A 14,215-nucleotide genomic window follows, 5' to 3' on the forward strand; every position below is an offset into this window, starting at 1 on the left:
GAACCTTGGAGTCGGTTGATGAGGGTTTGTTTTATTAAAGTCTCTATTTTGAATATGTAATTGTCTGTAATTAAATGTTTTTAAAAAGTAAATGAAAAAGAGAGAGAAATAGGAGACGCAGGGGCACACGCACCCTCCACACCATGCATGCTCCCACGCACGAGTTTACACTGAGCTCCAGTCTCCTTCCAGTAGCCGAACTCACCTCAAAGCCGACTGCCAGAGGGGCCTGGGAAACTTGGCCCACAGGGGCAGCAGAGAAGGAGATGGACAAAGGAAGGATCTAAGGCAAAGAGGCTGGCAGACCCTCACCCAAGACACATGAGGCAGTGACTCTCCTTCTGCACAAAGTTCTAGTCCTGGCTGGGATTTCTTGTTGCTGTCTATGACTTTCTCAGTCCCTCAAAAGGTACCCTCTGCCTAAACCTAATTTTGTTGCTATCAAAGTGGGATTGGGGACACACAGTGTAATTATTTGACCTAGCCTCTGCCACACCTTTGGATACTGGCGTGTCCATATAACACACCAAGTTTTTTGCACACTTCTTGTGCACTTCCATTTACATGCATTCTACAGAGCCGGCTGCACAAGCACTGATAAATTTCAGACAAACTCCAGATTAGTTGGAATATTCGTGGTTTTAGTTTGAAGTCCTTACCTTGCATAGAGAGTGAGGAATTGGGCAAGGAATGATGATAATGAAAACTTGGGCTATTACGTAGTAATGCTCTTCAGCACATGTTTAATGCATTTAGTTGATAAAGAAAAACCATACTCAAGTTTTTATATGTTCAGGTGCAAAGACCAAAAAGAATTAAAACATAACAAAATGGGAGTATGCTAGCTATGTAATTATTTGAATTAATATATAAAATACTGGAATCCATCTGTACTGATTTTGTAATAATAAGTGGGTACTTGGTTCTCAAAAATCTTTAACTCTGAAAAAAAGTGAGGTTTAATACTAGAAGTAACACTTTTTTAACCAAGAAAAATATGAAGTGTCTTCTAGGGCCATCCTATATGGTTGTGCAGGTAGCATATTTTCTGAATTGTCCACCTAAGGGGCATCTTCTCTTATTCACACAAAGGCACTTTATATGCCAGTGACAGCCCTGATCTCCCGACACTGATATTATCAGGGGGAAGTATTGCCAGGAGAAAATTCACAGCCTTCTCTAAAGAATGAGTTTGACTTTTAGTATCCACTTAGGGATTCTGAGAGGCCCCTGTGAAGAGTATCTTGGCTTTGAACAGGGCAGAGCTACCTGCTGGTTTTAGATTTTCAGGTTTGCCTATTTGCATTTAGGCCAAGAATACTTTTATTTATCTTTACTACTTTCTTGTTAATGCTGGCTAGACCTCTGTGTAATAGTAAAACCTTTAATTATATTAAGATCAAGATGGGGATCACAAAGTGTGTTTCTCTTCTCAAATGATCGTTAAGACTACAACATGGTCTCAGTGGACATGTACTAATGTATCTTCATACTAATATACAAATTAGTATTTGCATATTTTACAAATTTTAAAGTATTTTAATAACTTAGTTTTAAAAACTGATATGAGTCCTGAATTTACATTTTTAAAATACAATTTGACTTATTTATACAAAGGCAAAGCCACCAACACATTGGGGAAGAGCTTTTCAACCAGGTCGAAGTGGATGCGTTTTCAAGAGCGGGTGGCAGTACTGGGCAGTGAAGTGGCAGGTGCTGGCATCAGACTGGGTCAAAGCTCAGATCTAGCACAGCTTTAAGTTAACTGGTCCAGTTTCCTAACCTCCATGGGCCTTGTGCTATGAAATGTACCAACCCGTAGAGGTTTCTGTGAAGATCCTAGGGTAATGGATCTTAAAACAGTGTCTGGTAGAGTGCACCAAAAAAACCTCATATTAAAGTTAATTTTTCATTAAAAAATACCAACTTTTTCTTGAGCTATCATTCATTTTCATGTTCAACATTCTTTCCCCTAGACTTTCTCACCCCTGTTCCCTCTTTCCTTGTTAGCTCCCATCTCTCTCTATCCTTATGCCCAATACTATTCTTGAATTGCTCTGAGATAAGGGTTTTTGGTATTAAACACCTGGGTATGTAGATGTTTTGTGAGACGCTTTTTATTTCTCCTCAGTATATTCCTCATTTACTCCTTTTCCTCATGTCCCTAAAAATATCCTACTTACTGATCATGTATATTTCTTTTGTCTGAGGCAGATGATTCTAGAAAACAGCAACATGGCACAGTGCAGTGGAATTAAGATGCGGCTGTGTGTCTCTGTATCACCTCCCAGTTTAAAACTTCTTTGAATCTCTGAAATTGAAAAAGCAGAAATCTGAATAGGTGATGCATTTGCAATCACATAGGAACACAGTTTTCCCCAGACCTCTTTTTTTGGGGTGTGTGTATGTGTATGTGTGTGTGTGTGTTGATTCAACATGTGTGTATTTTCTATTTTCCCCCATCTGGCATCTGCTTTAGCACCAGCCTAGCTAGCTGTTCTGTGTCAAGAGGGCTTTAGCCTTTTCACTATGAAAGAGAAAGAAATGAAATAATAAAAAAAAGAAAATTCTTCCACCATCTCCCCCCCTCACTTTTTGTTTAGTTGTTTCTAAGCAAGTTTCTTGCCATTTACCTTTGCATTTGCATGGCTTATTGATTGGCAATTTTAAAATTGTTTATTGTGCTCTTTTGTTTGACTGTTCAAGAGCTAAAACAAAAGCGAGCAGGCCCTGTGAGGTACACATTTGCATGCGGTGAGCGTTACCCGAGGAAAAGTAATTGCTAATGCATATTTATGTGGCACAAATTTGCCATTTGTTTATGCATAAAATTATCAATAGTGCAGGGCGGCCCAGCCGTAGAAAATGGTGACCTTTTTAGCTTAATAAATAGAAATCAGCTGTTATTGTGAAGAGATCAGCCATTTATTCTGTGTTGAGGGACATTGCCGGGAAAATGCAGATTGGGGTTGGCAATATCATTAAATGGAAGGCCAATGACCCTTTCGGTAGAGTCTATTATACTTTATCTAATAGGGGATAAATGACTCTGGTTGGCAAATGGAATAAAGAACAACAGTTTTTCTTTTCTGTTTTGTAGTTTTAATAACTCTACGGATTTTAAGCCATAAAACTGAACAAGCAACATCATACTGACCTGTTGCTAGAGTTCTCGCAGAAAAATCTGTTTTAAAGTTGCTTTCCCTTATTCATTATTCTCTATTTCAGTCTGTACCCATTGAAACAAAAAGTGAGTCAAATGATATTTTTTTCCAGGAAAATAGGTCTTCCTTTAGTTTATAGCTTTCTTTTTCTTTTTCTTCTTTTTGGCCATACTTTTATCTTTTCATTGCAGGTATTTTTGCATTTTACAGCGTTGCTCTACCTTTGATATCTTAAAAATATTAAAGATAGAAGATACTCTCAGAATGAAGTTAGGAATAGATTGTAAACTGAAGTTTCCTTTTTAAAACTAAGCATAATACTTTCAAAGTGATAAGAACGGCCTCTGAGGTAAGTATGTGGGTCTTTTGGATTAATAAAAATATTATATAAATAGCAAACCTTCTCATCAGCATATTTTCTTTTCCTTTCTTTTCTTTTTTTTTTTTTTTTGGCTGCACCGTGCAGCTTGCCGGGATCTTAGTTCTCTGACCAGGGATTGAATCCCGGGCCACAGCAGTGAAAGCGCTGAGTCGTAACCACTGGACCGCCAGGGAATTCTCAGCGTATTTTCTTAATATGCAAAAAACCGACAGATAGTCATTGTATCTTTTTTGGTTGTTTCACTGAGATGAAGTGCCCTCAGTCTCCTCAGAGCTCGCCTGTGACTGTGGTTTAATGTGGTGTGATCTCATACTACATTAATTTGGCTAGTGTTTCTTTGGTATGCTAGTGAGCGTTTCTGTCTTTTAGGGTTTTTTATTGAGCTTCTTCAATCATTATAGAATTCACTATTAAGCGGAAGTTGTGTTTGTTTTTTCAATATTGTAAGGTAATATTTGATGCACTGAAAATTTTATGTAAGTTATGAAATAAGATAATAAAACAGAGACATGTAAATCCACCCTCAGAACATGGCAAAGCTATTGGAAGCTACCTGCATGCTCCTTTCTGATTGTGTATCTTAACAGGAGTGCACTGCAACAGGTTTAAAGTTTCTGCAATGGTGGATTTGCAGCCACCAGTCTTTCCCTCATGCTGCACTTGAGTACAACAGTGCATTCTGCAGCATGTCACCAGAGTGACTGAGTAACCTTTTACTGGCAGAAATGGGTCTGTTGTTCCTTTTTAAAGTAGAGGGTGCAAATAGGATTCAGACACTAGGGTACATTAGTCCAAAAAATGAATATATTTTTTGTGTCATTTATAAGGTATTGATTTTAGGTCCATTAGATTCACAGTCCCTAGTGGTAGAAAAAACAATGATTTAATGGGTAGGTTGGAATTCCAGAAGGAAGAGCAGCAGTGATTAACCCCTTCTGCCTCAGCTCCCTGCCCCAGTTATATAATATTGTCAAGAAGCTAAGGACTCTGGGGGAAAGGGACAATTTATCATCTGTCTTCCCTGCACTTTACAAGGAATCACAAAACAAATTTCAGCTGGATTATTACTATGTCTCTGAATGTGATAGAACATTTCACTCTCCGTTGATAAGATATGCCAAAATTATTTTTATAAGGTAGTTTTTAAGTTGATGAATACAGTTTATTTTTACAAGACCCAGAGCATATTTATTTAGAGTCTTAGTAATTTAAGATACTGTTTAGGCGATGTGAAGGAATAAAGCTTAGATTTCTTTATTTAAATAAAAAGATCTCTTTCTCAACTCTAAGAAAGGAAAGATCATACTGGCGTCATGTCAGTTATACCCTTTCTTAGACAAGTCTTAGGTAATATTAGTGAGAATGGCCACTATAATTTTTAAAGTAGGGTGTTTCCTATTCCATAAATACATGGAGAATTATTGGTGTATATAAACCTCTTTTCTGAGAAGAAGATGACCAAGATATCATTTCACTTCTATACTATTCAATTTGGATGTAGAGCACTCATAATAATTCCATTCAATTTCATCCAACTAATGTTACTACCACCTGGAAGAATTTCCTCTTAGGCTGCTTTAGCAGTTACCTCTTCATTATTATATCCAAAAAAAAAAAACCCTAATTACAATATAGGTATGAAATTTTTAAAAATTCCAACTATCATTCCAATCTTCTGACATACTGTTATGCTATGATTGAAGAAAAATATGCCAACTGAAATCTGATTAGCTTAAAACTTGACCTGACATAAAGATTATGGTATCAACAAACACTTTTTAGTATTTCATATTTTAATTCAAGTTTTTCAAGCTCTGTGACAAAAATATAAAAATACAGGCTCCCTCTTGTGGGTAAAATTACCACCTGTGTATTTCTGTGTTGCCTGCATATAGGATGTGGCAAATTTTTTCTGTTTCATTTTAAGTAAATTCTACCATGGTAGTCTGTTTACAGTTGGTCAGATGTGACATTTCACTTAATTGAAAAAAGTGAAGTTTGGGGTACTTTTTAGTAAAAATTTTTAATGAAAATAAACAAGTTTTTTAAAGAATTGGCAGACCATGTGCAGACAACCTTTATTTTATTGCAGCAGCATAATTTTTTTTAACTTTTAATTTTATATTGGAGTATAGTTGATTAACAATGTTGTGATAGTTTCAGGTGTGCAGCAAAATGATTCAGTTATACATATAATGTATCTATTCTTTTTCAAATTCTTTTCCCATTTAGGTTGTTACATAATATTGAGCAGAGTTCCCTGTGTTATACAGTAGGTCCCTGTTTGTTATCCATTTTAATTTTTTTTTTTTTTTTTTTTTTTGCGGTACGCGGGCCTCTCACTGCTGTGGCATCTCCTGCCGCGGAGCACAGGCTCCGAACGCGCAGGCTCAGCGGCCGTGGCTCACGGGCCCAGCCGCTCCACGGCATGTGCGATCTTCCTGGACCGGGGCACGAACCCGTGTCCCCTATATCGGCAGGCGGACTCTCAACCACTGCACCACCAGGGAAGCCCCTGGTTATCCATTTTAGATATAGCAGTGTGTACCTGTCAGTCCCAAACTCCCTGTCTCTTCCCCCCATCCTCCCCCGCTCCCTGTAACCATAAGTTGGTTCTCTAAGTCTGTGAGTCTGTTTCAGTTTTGTAAATAAGTTCATGTGTATCATTTCTTTTTAGAGCCTCATATAAGTGATATCATACGATATTTCTCTTTCTCTGTCTGACTTACTTCACTCAGTGTGACAATCTTTAGGTCCATCCATATTGCTGCAAATGGCTTTATTTCATTCTTTTTAATGGCTGAGTAATATTCCATTGTATATATGTACCATATCTTCTTTATTGATTCCTCTGTTGATGGACATTTAGGTTGCTTCCATGTCTTGGCTATTATAAACGGGCAGCAGCATAATTTCTGATGTTGAAAATTTGTAATAACTTTTCTCATTTTGAAGTACTTTCCAATGGAGTAATTAGTGAATTGTTGAAATAATGTGGCATCTTCTCTGTCAATGTGGTGACTTTTAGATTTCTGTGCTTATTAACAAAAGATCTGATGTTGGAATGAAGTGAAATCCCCCCTACCAATCATGGTACAGGTGGATAACAATATGGTAATAAAACTACCCTAATACCACAAACCTTGTGACCAAAATGGTGAAATATCAATGGCATAATAAGAATGAAACTGAAGAATTACTCAATTCTTCATAAATTGAACTGATTGTGAAGAGACTGAGCTGGCAACAATGCTTTGGCTGCCACCATGTACTGACTCCCTGCTTTCAAAAGTCTGATTCTTGGGAATTTCAACTGATTGCCAGAGGCCATTTTTGTCCAGTCTAAGGAACTGTTAACAAAGCCAGAGTTCTATTCACTCCTGAAAGTGTCTAGAACAATAGTTTTGAAGCTGGGCTGGGAGATATATAGAGATATATAGCAAGGAATGTCAATGTAGAGATAGTTGGATGACTCCCACTAAACAGTTACTGTGTTGATCGTTGCTGTCATACATTTGAATGGAATCAAGGAAAGGGCTATGAAGACACCTGAAAATCTTTCATAACTTATTCCAAGAAAGAAGAATTTACCTTAATGTTGCCTGTCCTAAAGTATATTCAGGTTGTTTATATCAAAATTATACAAAATGAACAACTTATGTGGTGATTAACAAATATGTATGTATGCATATAACATAACATATATATATGTTTTTAGATTAATTCTGGTGGTATTATAATGTCAAATTAATGCCTTTTTTCAATAAATAATAACTTTATTATATCTATATCAATTTATATGTATATAAATTTATTTTGAAAACCATAGACATCTCCTGTTTCCCAAGAGCCATATCTTTATATATTTACTAAAAAGGAACAGTACACTGTTAATGGTCTACTTTTATTTTTTCTAGATTCCTCTTGCTGATGACACGAGTCCTGTTTGAATCTACTTATAAGATTCTGAAGCCTGAACAGAGAATTTTGGCACTGCACTGGGTAGGAAAAAGATATATTCATAAAACACATGATACACACCTTTGAAAAGATTGATTACTTTAAAAATGGAGGTTTATGTGCCTTCTCTTATTTTCAACTTATAAGTAAAGTATATGACATATGCATATAAAGCTATAATACATAGTCTTTTATGTTCAGATGACAACTGTATTTGTAATTATAATTTTCAACCTCATTATGAAGGTAATGTTTCTAAACTGGCAGATGAAAGCAACATTTCTTTTCTTTTCGTTTCCTTAATGAGATACACATTTCTTAAAGTTGCAGAAGCTTTTTTTCTTCGTTGAAAAATGTTTTTTTAAGAACATTTGTTGCTACTTTTCTATTATTGCTGAACAAGAAATATTCTGGGTCACAATGAGTAGGTCACACATTTTATAAAAATTTCCATGGGCTATTCAGTATTTCAGGGTATGTTTTTGTAAACACATACAAAAATACAATTTTGCTGAGGCCAAACAGATATTTTCCCAATTTGCTTGGCAGAAAAATTTAGTGGGCATCTATCTATGTGTGCATTTGTGAAATGCCTGTAAAAGTTATACTCTTGGGACCAGGAACAAAGTTTGACCACAGACCTAAAGTTGAAAATCCTTTTATCGTCCCGTGACTGTCATGTGGGTGAGAGCAGAAAAGGTTGAAGGAAAGGGATCCTACTGTTCAGAGGTTTGTCACTAGTAAAATGAAAAATGAATTATCTTTCTGTTTAGTCCTAAAGAGAATAGTGAAAAAGTGGTATTCTTGCAGAGTAAACTAAAATTTATTTATTTACTAATCCACTCTAAAAGTCATATGACTTACGCTTCTAGAACTTCAAGATACAAGTTTATTTGTGAAAACTCTTAGGTTCAGTGGTAGTTTTTATCGTCTTTAAAGACCGAATTGTTTTTAAATCCTAAAAAAATATTTAAAAAATATTTATAAACAAGACTTTATATATTCACAGATGAATGAATCAAAGTAATATGGAAGAAAGCATTGTAATGGTTTTTAATGATAACAGAACTGGAATAAGTCACGAATTATTGCAAATATGAAACTTTTATAGTTTTGCAAGTAAAAGCACAAGTATAAATAAAATTAAAAGGCAAATGGAAAACTGGGACTACTTCTAACAAATACAGCAAACATCACATGTATAGCTGTTATTATAAGAAAGGCACTAACATTTTAATTTAAAAGATAACAAGATATAAGAACAAATAATTAATAAAGCATGCAATTCTAATGCAAAATGCTAGTAAAAGAAATACAAAGTTATGCTCCACTTAACAATCTAACTAGTAAAAAGTAGCTTCGAATAATAATGTTGTAACAAGAATGAGGGGAGTTGGGTGTTTTCAATAATGTTGGAAATAAATTATATTTATTCAACCATAAAGTGATTTGAGCATCTCTGTTAAGAGCCTTAAATGTTTCCAAGGCATTCTATGCAACATTTTCACTCTATTAGTTTGGAAAAGGTTTGGTTGCAAGCAATGCAAGTTGTTTTAAAAAGGTAGAACTTTATATTTTCTTATGTGAAGTCTCTGTAGGCAGTTAAGAGCTGATTGGGTGGTTCCACAGTCAATAGGGACCCAGATCTTTCATCTTTGGCTCTGTTTCTCTGAACATGTGACTCTTACCTAGTGTTTTGGAATATCCAGTATTGGTATTCCAGCAATCATGTCCGTATTCTAGTAAGAAGAAGGAAATATTTCTAGAAGATTCATGCTCTCTCCCTTTAAGGACATCTTTTGAAAAGTGTCCATACCCCTTCCACTTACATTCCATTGGCTAGAACATAGTTTCATGACCATGCCACACTTAAAAAGAACTTGGAAGATGTAGCTTTTATTCTAGAAGATAAATTTGGGGGAGTTATTATTGTGGAAGAATAAGAGACTAGATATTAGGGCTTAACTAACAGTATCTGGCAATTTCACTTCCAAGAATCTAACTTAATGAAATAATTAAAGGAGACAAAATTTATGTAAATATGATCATTTTCATATGTTTATAATCAGAATAATTTGAGATTGACTAAATTGTTCAGCAATAAAGCAATAGTTGGATAAATCTGAATATATTCATCTTATACAGTCAATAAAATATTTAAAAATTTTTTGAAAGACATTTGAAATTATGCATGATGCAATGTTAAATGAAACAAGTCAGAATCCACACTAAAGATACAGTGTATCTCCAAATGTGTGTGTGTACACACATATATGTATGCACACACACATATTCAAGTGGACATATATATTACAAATACATAAAAAGTTAGCAGAAAAAATAGCTGAAAGTAAATACATTAAATATTATTAGCTCTGGATTATGGAATCATGAGCAACTTTAATTTTCTTTACAGTTTACACATTTCTTAACAAGTATAACTTAGTACTAAAATTATAGAAATGTGAAAAGTATGGGATTCACATGGCGGGGGGAAGAGTAAGCTGGGAAGAAGTGAGAGATTGGCATGGACTTATATGTACTACCAAATGTAAAATAGATAGCTAGTGCGAAGCAGCCGCATAGCACAGGGAGATCAGCTCGGTGCTTTGTGACCACCTAGAGGGGTGGGATAGGGAGGGTGGGAGGAAGGTGCAAGAGGGAGGGGATATGGGGATATATGTATATGTATAGTTGATTCACTTTGTTATACAGCAGAAACGAACACACCATTTATACCCGAATAAAGATGTAAAAAAAAAAAAAAAAAAGTACAGGATTCCAAAAGGTTACATAAGTTGCTTAGTGCCTCTGTTTAAAATACTATATGTGTGTCTATTCAAGAAGAGATGAAATTGCTTATCACTCATCCTTTCTGACTGCTTTTTCTGAAGTCAGGTTGCAGTAAGCTTTCCTTCTCAGTAGAGCCATACAGCCACTCAGAAATCTTGATCATATTGCATCCTGGCTACCTTTTTAGGTTAGGGCAGATTGAGATACAGTTCGGTGGCATTTGACAAGCATGTGAATGTTGCTGTTAATCATGCAGATTTCAAAGGCAAAGAGCAAAACTTTGAAGACTTCTTCCTTGTGTATAAGTGAAAGAGGTTGAGTGCTGCAGTTCTGGATTAAGAATGTTTTCTTTCTTTTTTTCAAGGATTTTTTACAGTATTTTGTTGCCTTAGAATATTAAAGGAGTGAGAATTTATCTCGGAGCTAAGTGAAAAGTCACAATTAGATAGCAATCTATGAGAAATTCTTGGCAGAAATTAGAACGAGAGTGTTTTTTCCCTCTGAACCTAAGCTGACTGCACTCTTTGGAACTTGTAAGGGAAGCATAATGTTGAAAGGCATCAACTTTGGAGACACACTGTTTAGGTCAATTTCTGACTCGACCATTTAGGACTATCTACTGTTGGGTACATCTCTTAACCACGGATTCCACACATGTAAAATGTAAATAATGATGGAAAATAGTTGGATAAATTGTATTATGCAAATACCACATGGACACTGGTGTAACTACACTGAGTAAACAAAATAGACTTTAAAGCCCAAACCATTACTGGAGATAAAGTTACTTTAAAACTGATTGAATTTTCAATTCAATAGGCAGATAGAATAATACTAAATCTAAATGTCCCTAATAACGTAACTGCAAAATAGATTAAGGAAAATTTGACAGACTAGCAAGGAGAAATAAACGATCCACAATGGCAGTGAAATTAACTTAATAATTAATGAAATAAAATAGAAAAGAATCAGTAAAGGGGGTAGAGTTGAAAGATAAGATTAAGAAACTTGACCTGTAGACATATATAAAAACCTTGCATACAACTGCAAAATTCACATTATTTTGAAGAACACTGGGAACAGTTACAAAAATTCACCATATCCTGAGTTATAAATTAGGTCTCAACTAATGTCAAAGAATTTGAATCATAGCAGTGAAATTAAGCTGCCAATGAATAACAGAAGTATGACTAGAAAAAAGTTTCAAAATTAAAAAGAAGTCACAATAGTAATTATAAATGTTTTAGATTAAATAAAAATGAACATCTTACATATAACAATTATAGAATACCTATAAGAAGCATTTGCTGGGAAAGTTATACCTTAAATGTATTAGAAAAAAGAAAGAGTGAAAATTAATAAGCCAAGAATTTATTTCAAAAACAACAACAAGATAAACTCAAAGTAGTAAAAGGGAGAAACGAATTAAAGTGCAAAATTAATGAAGTGAGAAACAAATGTATGAAGAAGAGAAGCAAGAAAGCCAAAAATTGTTGCAAAAGATGAGGAAATTTTCCAATCCTCTGATGAGACTGAACAAGAAAGTAAGTGACAAGAGGCAAATAACCAATATCAGAAATGACAAAGTGATATCATAACAGATGTGCAGATGTTAAACAGCTAATAATGAGTATCATGAACTTTACATTACCAAGTTTATGTTGAGAAATATGAAGAGTTAGATCAATGGTCAGATTCCTAGAAAAATATGTCAGTGGTCAAAATATTCCTAAAAAATATATAACTTAGCAGTATTTACTCAAAAAGAAATAGGGAACCTGAATAGTTCTATAAACATTAAGGAAATTTAATTTGGTAATCAAAAATTTTCCTACAAAAAATTTCCAGACCCAGATGGCTTCACAGGCAAATTTAAGGAAGACATAAGTCTAATCCTATGTAAGTTTTTTTTTTTTTTCAAAAAATAGAAGAGGTAATAGTCCCCAACTTATTTTATAAGGATCATATAATCTTGATACCAAACTTGGCAAGAATAGTATGAAAAAGCATATTCACAGGCAAATTCCTCTTATGAATATAAATGGAAAAAACTATCAACCAAATATTAGCAAACTGATTTCAGCAATATATAAAAAGGATCATTAATCATGAGCAAGTTTGTTTACTCCAGAAAATCAAGGTTTGCTGACATGTAAATAAACAGCCAATGTAATACAGATTAAAAGAAGGTATCACATGATTATTTCAATTAATGCAGAAAAGGATTTAATAAAATGTATCATTTATTCCTTATTTTTTAAAGTTCTTAGAAAACTAAAAACAGGGAAGAACTTCCTTAGTTGAAATACCTATAGCAAGAATAAATTAAAATAGTGAATTGTTGGAAGTTTCCTTCTATGATCAAAAACAACATCAGGATAGTTGCTATTGAGCATTTTTCCTGGAGATCCTAGCCAATACAATAAAGCAAGATAAATAAAAATTATTAGGATTGAAAAAGAAACAGTTGTCATTCTTGGCAGATGATAGGAATTAATATGAGCATTTAAGGTTGATGCAAACAATACAATATACACAGATCAGCTGTGTTTCTATATATCAGCATCAATTTTTGCCTAGCATTCATTAATAAGTGATGAGTAGTATCTCTATAAGGAAAATTGTGAAAGTTTAAGAAATATTTTAATATTTTTTAAATGAAATAAATGATGAGATAAACCATGTTCATGTACTGAAAGATCCAATATTGTAGAGATATCCCCTACCCCCAAGTAGATTCATAAGTACAGTGTACTCACAATCAAAATGCCAACTGCTTGTTTTGTCTTTGTTATTTGTTTGGGTAGTTTGTGTGTGTGTGTGTGTGTGTGTGTGTGTGTGTATGTGTGTATGTGTGGGTGTGTGTAATATGACAAGTTGATTCTAAAATGCAAAGGACAAGAAGAGTCAAGAGACTTGTAAAAGGGAGATGGGTAGGATTACTTGCCCTATTAATATGAAAGCTCTATTAATTCAGAAAGTACAGCATTGCTGCAGGGGTAGACAAGTAGACAAATGAGAGAGGCTACAGCGCTCAGAAATGACTCTTGCATATATGGACATTTTATTTATAATAGAAGTGGTACTTCAAAGCAGTAGAGAAACAACAGACTTTTTAATGTATGGTATTGGGAAAATTGATTCTTTATGGAAAAAAATGAAGTTGGATCCCTACCTCACACCACACACAAAAATCAATTTCAGTTGGTCACAAACTAAGTGTAAGAGGTAAAACAATAATCTGTCATAAGAGATTCTCCTATAAGAGAATCTAGGAAAATAACTTTATGACCTGGGAGTAGAGACAGATTCCTTAGATTAAAAAAGCGGACATTCTACATTATTTTTTAAAATAGACTTTATTTTTCAGAGCAGTTTTAGGTTCACAGCAGTATGGGGAGAAGGTATAGAGATTTCCCATGCACCACTTCCCCCCACTCCCTACACACACACACACACACACACACACACACACGCACACACGCACACACGCACAGCCTCCCCCAATATCAACATCCCCCACAAGAATGGTACATTTTTTACAACTTTTAACTGACATGTCATTATCACCAAAGAGTTCGTCATTTACATTAGGTTCTGCATTATTTTATTGTTTATCAAAGAAAACCATAAAAAGAGTGAAAAGACAGTATATGGAGTGGCAGAATAAATTTTCAAAGCATCAATGACAAAGGTGATATCCAGAATAGATTTTTTAAAACTACAAATCAATGTAAAACTTCACACAACCGAATAGAAAAATGGGCAAAAGAAGAAATCCAAATGGCCAATAATATGTCCAAATGTCAAAATATATGAAAAAATGCTTAATCTCAGTAATAGTCAAGGAAATACAGAATAATTACACAATGAGATCCCAGTACACATACTTCAGAATGGGGAAAACTAAAATGGC

General features: G+C 34.5%; 1 protein-coding gene across 1 annotated transcript in view; it reads left to right on the forward strand.

The window, feature by feature from the left end:
* Positions 1–14,215, forward strand: part of SOX5 (SRY-box transcription factor 5) — a 963,387-nt gene that overhangs the window by 233,443 nt on the left and 715,729 nt on the right. The window contains exon 4 of the mRNA XM_060165318.1: positions 7,464–7,548. The gene's annotated coding sequence lies outside the window, so the exon portion shown is untranslated. The remainder of the gene's footprint in view (positions 1–7,463; positions 7,549–14,215) is intronic.

This window comes from Lagenorhynchus albirostris, chromosome 11 (genome assembly GCF_949774975.1).
Source record: "Lagenorhynchus albirostris chromosome 11, mLagAlb1.1, whole genome shotgun sequence".
NCBI classification, from domain to species: Eukaryota; Metazoa; Chordata; class Mammalia; order Artiodactyla; family Delphinidae; genus Lagenorhynchus; species Lagenorhynchus albirostris.